The following is a 13,724-nucleotide window of genomic DNA, read 5'->3' as shown; positions in this document are numbered from 1 at the left end:
CCAGTATATCTCCCCACCTACCTCCTCTTATCAGCTTTTGTGGTTCTCCACCAATCTGATGACTCTTCCTCAGCATCCATCTCTCCCAGCACAGTTCAAAACACTCCACACACCTGCAGGCTGAGAGAAGTCCCTTCCAGACTCTCTTGATTCCCACCTTTCGACCTTCCTTAAAATGACATCACCTTCCCTGAAGCTTGTGGAACCTCTTGCCGTTGTCAAACTCTGACTTGCCAATCATGGACTTCCAGCTCCCCATCCCCACTGGTCTTCATAATTGTCTGGTCCCCTAGGCAACCCACCCCAGCATCTTCACACACCCCTCGCCGTCCCTCTGTGCCTCCATCCTGGTGTCTCCCCAGCTGCCCTGGGGGCCCAGCCAGGACCAGCCTCACTTCAAAGTGGAGTGAAAGTTGGATTTTCCATCCAGAAATATGAAACCAGAGTCACATTCTTTGGTGAAGCCTTTCTATATGAATCCCTCTCCGGAGCTTCGGGCCACTCCTATTTTGCTTTTAATCAATTTGGTTTTAATGAATTTCTGTACATGAACCCCTCTCACCATCGATTTCCATTATAAAACTGGAAGATGGGTTTAAAGAAAATAAATCCATGGCAGGCCTCCCAAATGTCTGCTGGGCAACTATGGGCTCCCACCCCAAGGACCTGAGCGTTATGGGGAACCGCAGCCTGGGCCCTGTTCTACCGTGTTTTGTGGGGAACCATGGCTTTTCACTTTTGCCCTCTCTTGGCCCCCTTTCTGCGAGGGGTCTTCTGTAAGACTCGAGCTCAGCCTCCCAGCCATAGAGAATGGAGCCTCTCCTTTGAGGTGCGACAGTCCTTCCTTTTCTCCTACCATGTAGTTGGCAAGACTTCCCTCAATGGGCTGCTTGCTGCTTTCAGGGCTTTGGGAGCCCACTTGCCTCTGGGGGTTAGCATATAGACCCCCTCCTTATGTCCCCTGAAGTCTCCAGCCCACATCAAATCACATGGTTTCCTAAATTCCAGTTTTCTCAAACTGGAACAATGGGGAACTTCAGTTTTCCTTTCTCCTCTCCACCTCCCACTCAGTTCTCACAGCTTCCTCCTAGGCTCCTCGACCCATAACTGGCTGGGAATTCATGTTCAGCCAACCTGAAACATTAGCATACCTACAAGCCACATTTACATTTTATTACTCTGTAGGAAGACATGTACAATACAACCTACAATAAATGGAAGAAAAGGGAAATTGACACAGGTTCTCCGGGGTGTAGGGTGGGCGATATATACCTATATATTATTTTTAAGACTTTGTTTTTAATGAGAAGGTGGTTAATGAAGTAGCTAGGCCTGTGGTATGCCGGGTGTCTTATGCCACTGGTGTTTCTGCTTCATTTACCCAATTCTTTTTTTAACCAGAGGAATTTTTCCCTAACGGGGAATCCCCTGATTTTGCATTCAAAGCTCTCCAAATTTAGTTCCTCCCCTCTTTTTGTTTTGTATTTATCTGTCAAACACAGCCAGACTGAGAAAGTACACTTTGAAGTGCTGGGGTGGAACCTTTCTTAAGTTCTGCTGTGGGCTGTGCATTTCTTAAGTTCAAACCTTGAAAAAGAGTAAATCATTCCAGGGCACCGAGTGGCCAATTTTATGCCTTAAAAACTCTAAGATAAGTTTAAGTAAACTTGCTGGAATTCAGTTTCACAGCCATCTTCTTTGTCCAATGGGTTGATGCTACATGGCAGCACAGCTCCCCAGGGTCCCTGAAAAGCAAAAGTCATGCAAGCCTTTGAGTAAACTCTCCTTAGCTGATGGAGCTGACCCTCTTTTGCTCCCTCGGCTCACAGCTCCTGAAACACACCCGCTGCTGACCCTCCCTCCCTGAATTCGGCATTAGGACTATCCTCTCAGGCTGCACCATCAACAAAGGCTGGTGACACCTGGGGACAGTGTCCGGAGACGCCCTTCAGCCCTTGCAGTGTCTGGAGAAGAACACTGCCTCCTGGTCTTCGTGGCTCTGCTCAGATCACACTAAGTATCCAGGGAAAACCAGAACAGTGATGCTGTTCAGGGTCCTGTCATTGGAAAACTCTCAGGGAAGTCTGCCTGGGGTGACAGACCTGAGGCGTCCCGCACTCCGCCTGGACTCCACTCCCTCGTGTTGCCCCAGGGTGTCACTGTGCACTGCATGCCCTCTCTCTGCCCAGTTTTTCCTTCCCTAGTGAAGCACCCCCATCAGTGCACACATATATTTTACTACCTTTCATCTTTAAAAAAATAATTAAATAGAAACAAATCCCTTGAAGCTAGGTCACTCTTCTGCTAGCACCCGATTCTTCCTCTCCCTTTCGGAATAAAATTCATCAAAAGAACTGATTTTCACAGTCACTACCTTCCCTCTGCCCATCATCTCTTGAACCCTTTCCAACCAGGCCTTGCTCCCACCACAGCCCTGAAACTGCTCTTGCCAAGGGTTACAATGGTACCCAGTGGTCAGATCTCAGTCCTCATCCTCCCTGCCTCTCAGCACCTTTGGGCCAGTAGACTGCTCCCTCCTAGAAACATCTTTCTGGGTCTCTTAACATGCCTGTCTCTGATTCTACCTCCCTCACTACTGTTTTCAGTCCACCTGACGAGGTCATCCTTAACTCCAGGCTCCATCCTTGGATCCCTCATTTTCTTGAGCTGTGCTCACTCCCTGGGCACTGCATTGCATCCCTGTTTTGAGAAGCGTTCATATGCTGACGAGTTTGCATTCTAGCTCTGACCTTTCTTAGCTGGGTGACCTTGGACAAGCCAGGTAACCTCTCCGTGCCTGGGTATCCTCATCTGTAAAATGAGGAGAATAATAATACCCCAATCATAGGGTTGTCATGAGGATTAACTGAGGTGGTACCTGCAATGCACTAAGTCGTGCCTGGTAGGTTGATCAAGTAAATGCTTTTCCCACCCCTTCACCTGGCCAACCTCAGCTCACACTCTAGGTCTCAGTATAAATGTTACTGCTAGACTGCTATGCACCTTCTTCTACTTATCTCACTTATAATTGTGATGGATGCATTACCTCTGTGGCTGTTGGCTTTAGCTATCTCCGTGCTATAACCAGTTAGCCCCTAGAGATCAAGGACAGCACTTTTCCATGCTCTATTCCCAGCATTCAGAGTGATGGGGTGCTGGTGGTGGAGGGGACACCTCCGTGAAGTCACTGGGTGAATGAAAGAGCAACTGAACACATGAATGGCTGTACTCTAAGTGGCTTCTGAGGCCATGGAGCTTAATTAAGCAGGTGGATCTCTCCTAAGAAAGGAACTGTAGAAGGATCTTGATCAGGACACACTGAAGAGCCTGGGCTGTAGAGGAGGCTGTGAACTCGCATCCCCATGACCCCGACGGAGGCTCTTGTGTCCTGCTGTGCTTGGCTCCTGTGCCCTGGATGACTCAGATTTTTCCCACAGCAGTGGATGATACATCTGAGCCCTGGACATTCTGTGGCTGAACAAGGCCCAAGCTGACTGACAAGAATTGGTCAAGAGTTGAGGATTCAGTTTATACCTGGAACTGAGACTCAGTCATGAACTGGTATTTCTAAACTAGACTTACTCTGGCCAGCTGGACACCATGGAGGCAGCCAGTGAGACAAGATCACGGTTGCCGTCCAGTGGACCTGTGTTGAATTCTGGCTCTGCTCCAGGTCACTTGTGTGACTCTGGGAAGAAATGGTTGAAACTCTAGGTCTTCAGTTATAAAGTAATTACACTCCTGGTGCTGCTGGGAAGGTAAAATGAGGTGCTAAGCTTAGCACAAGGTAGAAATGCACATGTTTACTTCCCTCTCTCTAACATGAAACAGAAGCTTTCCACAGACAATGAAAACAGTGGACATTAAGAAGCTCCAGGAAGGAGCAGAGGGTTTGTCCCATCAAGAGCTACACGTTTGACCCTGAATATTCATTGGAAGGACTGATCCTGAAGCTCCAATACTTTGGCCACCTGATGCAAAAAGCCAACTCATTGGAAAAGACCCTGATGCTGGGAAAGATTGAGGGCAGAAGGAGAAGGGGGAGATAGAGGATGAGGTGGTTGGATGGCATCACTGACTCAATGGACATGAGTTTATGCAAGCTCCAGGAGATAGTAAAGGACAGGGAAGCCTGGCGTGCTGCAGTCCGTGGGATCACAAAGAGTCGGACTCAACTGAGTGACTAAACAACAACAAGGGTAAATGTGAGGATGACTCAACTCAATTCATTACAACTCAGTGAAAAAATATCTGTAAGGACCCTACTTGGGGCATGACTAAGTGATGACCAAAGGAGAAGATGGCAAAACTTCAATTTTTGTTTCTCTAGAATTTTGTGTATAAAGCCATAAGGGACTTTTTTAAAGTCTTTAAAGTCCTTCTCTGTTAATCCCATGATTCAGATGGAACAAGCTTCTAATGAGGGGAGGAAATTAATATTGCTTGAATACCAACATAGTCAGAAGCCTTCATGTGCTTTCTGATGAAATTCCCCCCGCCACCCAGTGATGCAGGTATTCTGAAACATCACCCGAGTGAAGCCCCGTCTCTGGAGTCCCAGCAGGCAGGGCCTCCATGAAGGACCGGAAAACCCCCGAGCCTCAGAGCATATTTAATCATGCGTCGGGGGTTTAGAAAGACACCAGAGGAGCCAGTTGAAACCTGCAGAAGTCCTAAGCCCTGAACATATGATTCAAAATGAAGGCACTGCAAATTCATAAAATGCAAAACTTACATGTGTGCTGAAGTTAAAATTGCTTCTTTTCAAACACAACATATGTGTTTCTGTCCCAAAACAATATACTAGATTTATCAAAGCTACATTTTTTTTTTTTTTTTGCTTATTGCTTTGGGCCCCCTGACTTGCTGGTACCCTAATGAGTCCCTTGGTCTGCCTATTGGGTCAGGGAGCAGCAAGTGTCTGCTGAGTCCTCACAAGATCAGGGGTGAATGAGTTTAGGCAAGGCCAGTGTTGTCCACAGCCTTTCCAGCTGCTGAGGAGTTATCAGCTCTAAACACTTCATAGGGGCATTCCTTATAAGCACTATTTAGAGAAACAGAAACACTGATGAGGCCCGTGAGATAACCAGATAGAGAGATAACTAGGGACTGTTTCAAGGTCAGTGGATTTGGTGGCATGCTCAAACTCATCTTCACTTCTTTTTTCCACTCTTACATGAAAAAAAAAAGATAAATGTGTAGCCTCTCTATGGTTCAGTGCAAGATTTTCAGGTAGAAAATCCTGGTCCCCGTTGAATAACTCACAGTACTCAGAAGTTTCTTTGGGAAACCTGTTGACAGTTTTTTGTGATCTTAGACCCAGATACTACTCTCCAACAGGCCTTGTGATCATGATTTTAAGTATCTCTGGGAAGACACTGAAAGAACACACCCGCAAAAGAATACTCAATCTCAACCTCCTAAGGAATGCATAGCAGAAATGGCAACAATACCCATTGTTCATGAGGATGTGGGGGAATAGCAATTCCCATAACTGCTGGAAGGAGTGTACATTGATACTTCTTTTTTGGAGCGCAAATTATAAAACCTATAAAAATGTTCATTCTGTACGCATCTTCTCTGACTCAGTTATTTCATTTCTAGAATTTTATCCTATGCATTCAGACAAGTGCTCAACAACATATAAGCAAAGGTTTTCACTGCAGCCATTTTTGTCATTTTTTCAAAACAGGAAATAAGCTTAATGTCCATTAATGAAGGACAGTTAAATAATGTATGGTATATCTGTTTTATGATAGACTATGCAGCAGTTTGCCTTTTTGTACAGTTCATGGGGCTCTCATGGAAAGAGAGTGGTTTGCCTGGAGTGGTTTGCCATTCCCTCCTCCAGTGAAGAGGAGAGTGGAAAAGCTGGCTTAAAACTCAATATTAAAAAACTAATATCATGGCATCTGGTCCCATTACTTTATGGAAAATAGAAGTGGAAAAGGTAGAAGCGGTGACAGATTTCCTCTTCTAGGGCTCTAAAATCACTCAGAATGGTTACTGCAACCATGAAATTAGAAGAAAATTACTTCTTGGAAGGAAAGCTATGACAAATCTAGACAGTCTGTTAAAAATCAAAGACATCACTTTACCAACAAAGGCCCATATAGCCAAGGCTATGGTCTTTCCAGTAGTCATTACCAATGTGAGAGTTGGACCATAAAGAAGGCAGAGCACCAAAGACTTGATGCTTTGTAACTGTGGTGCTGGAGAAGATTCTTGAGAGTCCCTTGGACAGCAAGGAAGATCAAACCAGGCAATCCTAAAGGCAATCAACCTGGAACACTCATTGGAGGGATTGAAGCTCCAATACACTGGCCACTTGATGCAAACAGCCAAGTCATTGGAAAAGACCCTGGTGCTGAGAAAGATCAAAGGCAAAAGGAGAAGGCAACAGAGGATGAGATGGTTGGATGGCATCACTGATTCAGTGGACATGAACTTGGGCAGACTCTAGGAGATGGTGAGGGACAGGAAGGGCTGGTGGTGTGCTGCAGTCCATGGGGTCACAAAGAGTCAGACACGCCTTGGCAACTGAACAGCAACATGTGGCAGTTTAAAAAACTAAGGGTAAGATCTATTTTCATGACATGACACAGAAAGAAGCCCACAATTACTCATTAAGTTGGAAGCACAAGTTTTCAAACTATATAAACCAAACCATGTTTTTGTTAAAAAAAAAAAAAAGTAAATGCGTGTGTATTCCTACAAGCATAGGAAAAATTAGGAAGATATTATGTCAGTTGGAAGAGGGGCTCTGGGTAAGGGGGTAGAGAATGTAGGACTTTGTTATTTTTCTATACGGAATTTTTTTTTCATGTAAGGAAGATATGTGACTTTAATATTAAGGTTGTTTTATTTTGTTAAGAAGGCACAGGGGGCTTCCCTGGTGGCTCAATGAATTCTTTAATCCACTGGCCAATGCAGGAGGCACAGGTTTGGACTCTGATTCAGGAAGATCCCATATGCCAAGGAGCAACTGAGCCCGTGTGCCAACGACTATCGAGCCTGAGCTCTAAAGCCCAGGAACTGCAGCTACTGAGCCCATGTGCAGCAGCGACTGAAGCCTGAACGCTCTAGAGCCCGAGCTCAGCAACAAGAGGAGCCACCACAGTGAGAAGCCCTTGCACCACAACTAGAGAAAAGCCTGCACAGCAACGAAGACCCAGCACAGTCCAAAGTAAATAAATATTTAAAAAAAGCATACACAGAGGCGTTTGGTGATGTTTTGTCAACAACACACGGCAGGACCAGAGTCAAGGCCACCTCACCTCCACGAACGCTGTTCCGAGCTCCATGCCCCTCTGAGTATAAATGAACCCAAAGCTTTCAGAAAGAGATTGGCACGCACCTCCTGCCAGGTGAAAGGAAACACCCCCTACTCTCTCTGCTTGTTGTGGACAGAAAGAGCTTTGCAATTTACATGGTGCCTTTTCCCTACCTTATCTCCCTACAGTCTGGGAGACAGACAGGACAGGAATTTTCATTTCCATTTCTACAGGGCAGGAGGATGGTGAGAGGGGGACTAATGAGCCAGCCCCTGATCACGTGACTGGAAAGGCAGCAAGCCACCCCTGGGTCTGATCAGAAGCATGTTAAGTCACAGGCCTATCTCCCTGTGAAGGCACATACTTTTCACCAGGACCAGATAGAATGTGCCGCTGGGCCAGAGTGGGCTCTTGCTGGTCAGGGCTTCATGGAAACAACCCACATTGTCTCTGACTTTTCATTTTCAAGCTGACACAGTCAAATCTGACTGAAACCTGACATGTCAGAAACCCATTCTAGCTCTTGAAACTAGGTATCTTTGCGGGGCTCTGCCTCCAGCCATCTGTTACTTAGTGATGTGTTGGTTTGGGCTGAATTGTATCCCCCCAGAATTCGTATCAGTTCAGTTCAGTCACTCAGTCATGTCTGACTCTTTGTGACCCCATGGACTGCAGCATGCCAGGCTTCCCTGTCCATCACCAACTCCCAGAGCTTACTCAAACTTATGTCCATCGAGTTGGTAATAGCATCCAACTATCTCATCCTCTGTAGTCCCCTTCTCCTCCCACCTTCAATCTTTCCCAGCATCAGGATCTTTTCCAATGAGTTGGCTCTTTGCATCAGGTGGCCAAAATATTGGAGCTTCAGCTTCAGCATCAGTCCTTCTAATGAATATTAAGGACTGATTTCCTTGAGGATGGACTAGTTGGATCTCCTTACAGTCCAAGGGACTCTAAAGAGTCTTCTCCAACACCACAGTTCAAAAGCATCAATTCTTTGCACTCAGCTTTCTTTATAGTCCAACTCTCACATCCACACATGACTACTGGAAAAACCATAGCTTTGATTAGACAGACCTTTGTTGGCAAAGTAATGTCTCTGCTTTTCAATATGCTGTCTAGGTTGGTCATAGCTTTTCTTCCAAGGAGCAAGCATATTTTAATTTCATGGCTGCAGTCACCATCTGCAGTGATTCTGGAGCGCCCCCCCACCCCCAAAAAAAAAATCTATCACTGCTTCCATTGTTTCCCCATCTATATGCCATGAAGTGATGGGATCAGATGCCATGATCTTAGTTTTCTGAATGTTGAGTTTTAAGCCAACTTTTTCACTCTCCTCTTTCACTTTCATCAAGAGGCTCTTTAATTCCTCTTCGCTTTCTGCCCTGCTTTCTGCCATAAGGATGGTGTTATCTGCATATCTGAGGTTATTGATATTTCTCCCGGCAATCTTGATTCCAGTTTGTGCTTCATCCAGCCCAGCATTTCACATGATGTACTCTGCATATAAGTTAAATAAGCAGGGTGACAATATACAGCCTCGACGTACTCCTTTCCCGATGGGGAACTAGTCTGTTGTTCCGTGTCCGGTTCTAACTGTTGCTTCTTGACTTGCATACAGATTTCTCAGGAGGCAGGTAAGGTGGTCTGATAATCCCATCTCTTGAAGAATTTTCCACAGTTTGTTGTGACCCGCACAGTCAAAGGCTTTGGCATAGTCAATAAAACAGAAGTAGATGTTTTTCTGGAACTCTCTTGCTTTTTTTATGATCCAACAGATGTTGGCAATTTGATCTCTGGTTCTTCTGCCTTTTCTGAATTTTTCTGCCAAAATTCATATATTGAAATCCTAACCACCCAATGCCTCAGAATGTGACTGAAATTAGAGACAACATTTTTAAAGAGGTCATTAAGTTAAAATGAGGGCTTCTCTGGTGGCCCAGCTGGTAAAGAATCCGCCTGCAATGCGGGAGACCTAGGTTTGATCCCTGGGTTGGAAAGATCCCTGGAGAAGGGAAAGTCTACCCGCTCCAGTATTCTGGCCTGGAGAATTCCATTGACCATACAGTCCTTGGGGTCGCAGAGTTGGACACGACTGAGCAACTTTCACTTTCACATACAGAAGGAAGAGGGTATGGAGACACAGGTAGGAGATTACAGACCACCAGCTGAGGAGAGTGGCCTGGGGCAGGTCCTTCCTTTATCACTCTCAGAAGGAACCAACCCTGTGGACACCTTGATATTGGGCTTTCAGCCTCCAGAGAAACAAAACAATGAATTTCTGTTTTTTTTAAAGTCGCCTGGCCTGTGGTGCTTCATTAAAGCAGCCCCAGCATACTAATATATGCATCTCCCAGCAGACAACGTTGTATTCCTTATCTCTACCTTCTTGAGCGAGGACCTTACTATCCTGTACAAATTGTAATATCATCTAAAAAATTCTCAAGAGATCTACCTTAGGATGATCCAGCTCTACAAAATAATCAGTCCTCCTAAGTCTTTAGGTGGAACCTCTAGACAGTAAGTAAGGAGGACAAATGGGCCTCGGGGAACTGTAGCTTAGCAAATGTCTATAAGTGAAGCCAGGTGGTGGAAATGCTTCCAAGAAGGATCTGGGCCCATTTGGAGATGAAGAACCCAGTACTGCTTAGTTTCAGGGTCCTCAGTCTGTTTATAGATAAAATGAAACTCCTCAGCATATGAATCCTAGGAAATAGAAAGCCCTTTAATTTGTCCCAAAGAAGATGATTTCTGTTTTAAAAGTGTGTATTTATGTGTTTCTATGATAAAGTAATACTCACTTTTAGAAATTTTGGAAAATGTAGAAAAAAGAAGAAAAGCACTATAACCCTACCACCCTGAGACTGCCTTTGTTTACATTTTTGTATATTTTTGCTTTGTTTTACATGGTTGTATTTCATAATTAAATACAGAGTTATATATACAGTTTTACATACTTTTTTTTAATTTATAAAGCATTCCTGCCTGTTATTGTAATCTCTCTGTAAACATCATTTGAAATGACTGCAAAATATCCCATCAAGTTGATTAGTTTTCTTAAATGTGAACTGCAGAACATCTGCATCAGAATTATATGAGGTATGTTAAAAATGTAGATTTCTGGATCTCATCCCAGACCCGTTAAGTCAATCTCTAGGGGTGGAGGCTGGGAATCCTCAGCTTAATAAGCTTCTCAAGCAACTCGTAAAGTTACAAAAACTTGGAAACCACCGAAATTGGCTAACCGTAGTTTGATATCACCTTACCCCAAATGTTGCACATTTCTGTTGTTCCTAATTTTTTCTTTTATAAACAACTGTGTGAAGAACATCTTCATGCATAAAGCATATTGCACATTTTACAGCATTGCCTTAGGACGGTTTCCCAGAAGTGATACTATTTTGAAAGACATAAACATTTTAAAGACTTGATAACACACACAAAACACCTGACTACACAGTCAAGCACATAGCCTACTCAGGTGTCGGGGAGCAGTCAGTTGTCAATTACTTGTCTGTATTCCTGGTTTAGACTGCTTTTCTTTTCCAGCTCTCTTCTCAACAGGGTTCTAACTTATTACTGAAAGTATGGAGTTGGATCACAGTAAAGTAGGCAAGGAATGAGCAGACAGTCAATAAAATGTTCTTTATTGATACATAAATGACTCTGGTCTAACCCCACAGGAAACCCAGGCCACAGATAACCACGGCACCCCAGGGATTCCAGATGCTAACCAAAGCTTAAAGTGGACACAGCAGCACCCAGGCACCCCCGTCCCATGCGCCACAAGAGCAGTGTTCTCCTGATGAGAAGAAGAAAGTGATAGTCAACATGAAGGCGGATGCATGTGGGTAGAAGCTGGACTCATCTTCCCCGACTGAGGAGGCATTCATCTTTCAAAACACAAAGAACACAGCAGCTAGCAGGATTTGGGGGTCCTGATGAGAAAAATCGGTTTGCAGAGCCATAATGCACTCAGAATAGGGCAACTTACAAGTGGCCAACGGGTCAGGGAGAGCCGTAAAATGGGATGTCAAGGGCATAGCCAGCATAGGTACTGGTTTTTGGCTGTGTATTTACATGGCTAGAAAGGGGGCGGCTGAAGGGAAAAGAAATGATATGGAGATATGAGCAAGCTAAACAACCCACTCTGCCACGGCATCAGGACAATGAGAGCTCAGTCATTTGTTTAACTAAGCTCTATAGGCTACCCACTCCAGTATTCTTACGGCTTCTCTTATGGCTCAAATGGTAAAGAATCGACCTGCAATGCAGGAGACCTGTGTTCAATCCCTGGATTGGGAAGATCCCCTGAAGAAGGGAAAGGCTCCCCACTCCAGTATTCTGGCCTAGAGAATTCCAATGGGCTGTGTAGTCCATGGGGTCGCAAAGAGTCAGACACAACCGAGCGACTTTCACTCATAGCTTTAACCATGTGCTAGGCATTGGTCTAAAAGCTTTACAAATGCTAACTTGTTCAAGCCCTACAATTAAGCCTGTAAAATATCATCACCCTCACTCTACAGATAAGGAAACCCAGACAGAGAGAGGTTAAGTAACTTGACCAAAGTCACACAGCTAATAAGTACAGGAGCCAATATTTAAATCCAAGCAGTCTGGCTCCAGAGTCCATGCTTTGGGTCAGTATTCTATTCTCCCTGAGAAGAAAGGACTAAGAAGTACTGGGAACCCAGTACACAGAAAGAAATTCTAGAAAAAATTTAGAAAACTCAGATTATTCATTATAAACCGGTCTTTCAGAAAGTCTTCTCCTACTGCCCTCGCCCCCCACCCGCTTTGTCACCTTCCCTGCTGGCTTCAGCCTGCGGCCCCTAAGCCCCTGGGGTACCCTCTCCCTAGTTACAACCCCTCCCTTTAGGGACCACCTCTGTATTTTACAGGAAGACTGCAAAATCCATCACAGAAGCCCTCATCCCTTGCCTCCAAGGCCTTCCACCGCTGCAACTAATTATGTGTGCTGTAAACTCCCATGTGGAAACAATCGACAGGATTTCCCATCAAACCTGGCTGGCTGGCGGCTTCCACGCCTGCACTGAAGCAAGCCCGCCTCCCCTTTTAAACAAACACATTAAGTTAATAATAACACCAACCACGTTTGACAGCCACATTTACTAATTAATTCTCATTTGTTCCTTCTGCTAGGAAGGGGGACTAGGACTTGCCCAGCTGACTGAGGAACTGAGGCTCCACAAGGATTTCTCTTAAGGCGGCACCAAAAATGTATTGGAGAGCTTGAGAACCTTCCTCTTTATTCAGCCTTGCCCACTGAGCTAGTGGCCTCACCTACACTTCACCTAAGTTCCCCCAGGGCCATGTTTGGGACGGAGAAGAGCCTAGAATCACCTTCTGCTCACATCAGGTAGTGGGTAGTCCTGCCCCTTGACATGCATGCAGGCTGCTCCTCAAAACCTCCCCTTCCGTTCACCCAGTACAGCCTGTAGTGATATCACTCCAGCTTACCAACCAGCCCTAAGAAATCTTGATATGACCCCATCAAAGAGGGGCAACTGTGGCTCTGAAAGGTCAATGACATGCTCAAGAACACATGGCTTGGAAGAAACAAGATCTATTGTCTGCAGCCTCTCCCTTTGCCCAGAGATGATTGGTCAGGAAATTTGTTCCAGGTGATATGACAGCTTCCAGGAGAACAGAAGTCTCTGTGCTGGCCTTGGGCTCTGACCACAGAACCCGCCCTCTCACCCCACACCTGCCTCCAAAGACCTTTGGGCTCTTGGCACTGAAGAGCTGAACTGTTTGCGGGCTCTTGAGGAAGAAGGGCGGATCCTTCAGGAAAGCTTCTCCTACTCCAACAGCCTCTGTTTCCTTAATCCCGAATCAGTTTATCCAAAGAGTGCTGTTGCCTGGGCCAGAGAGCCCTGGACTAATGGCTTAAGCCATGTCATCGCTGGAATTGCACCCCACGCTGTTCTCAGTTCATGGCATCCCAAGATTAGGAAACATTCTCTATCTGCTTATCTTAACCTCACCCCCTATCTTCTCTCCCTTCTGTAACATTCAGTGAGCATTTCGATGAGCCAAATGTTCCACTGGAACCATTAATACTCTAGATCATCTTTAGTTCTTGCAGCAACCCTACAAGGCATGTATTGTTATGGCAGTGCTGGTTTTACAGACATGGAAACTGAGGCACAGAAAGCTTTGTGCATGAGAGGCCATGTGACTGCCGTGCAGCAGAACTGGCCTCTGCCTTCAAATCCAGGCTTCAGACACTGGTCTCCAGCTGACAGGAGGCACATTTCACAAGGTCCGCCACCTCCCACCCTCCCATTGCAGAGGCTGCTGAATTCTCAGGGCCAATGGCCCCATTGTCACATTTTCAACTGGTGATGGCCCCGGGGGCTGGTGGCAGCCCTGTGTCATCTTCCAAGAGGTCTCAGGGTCTCTGGTCCAAAAACCCTTACCTCTACT

At 45.5% G+C, this 13,724-nt stretch overlaps 2 long non-coding RNA genes across 2 annotated transcripts; one reads left to right on the top strand and one right to left on the bottom strand.

Annotated features, from left to right (window-relative positions):
* The first annotated feature begins 9,193 nt into the window (after window positions 1-9,193).
* On the top strand, window positions 9,194-12,932 carry LOC147364127 (uncharacterized). Its single transcript, XR_015133621.1, has 3 exons — window positions 9,194-9,420; window positions 10,958-11,121; window positions 12,438-12,932. It is a non-coding gene; the product is annotated as an uncharacterized LOC147364127 (long non-coding RNA).
* LOC147364128 (uncharacterized) lies at window positions 10,905-12,470 on the bottom strand. Its single transcript, XR_015133620.1, has 3 exons — window positions 12,161-12,470; window positions 11,269-11,373; window positions 10,905-11,167 (listed from the first exon to the last, which is right to left on the bottom strand). It is a non-coding gene; the product is annotated as an uncharacterized LOC147364128 (long non-coding RNA).
* Window positions 12,933-13,724: the final 792 nt, after the last annotated feature.

Source organism: Bos grunniens, chromosome 10 (assembly GCF_055505025.1).
Source record: "Bos grunniens cultivar Pamir isolate PY7600 chromosome 10, Bosgru_T2T1.0, whole genome shotgun sequence".
Taxonomy (NCBI): domain Eukaryota; kingdom Metazoa; phylum Chordata; class Mammalia; order Artiodactyla; family Bovidae; genus Bos; species Bos grunniens.
This window is presented reverse-complemented; position numbering and strand designations above follow the sequence as displayed.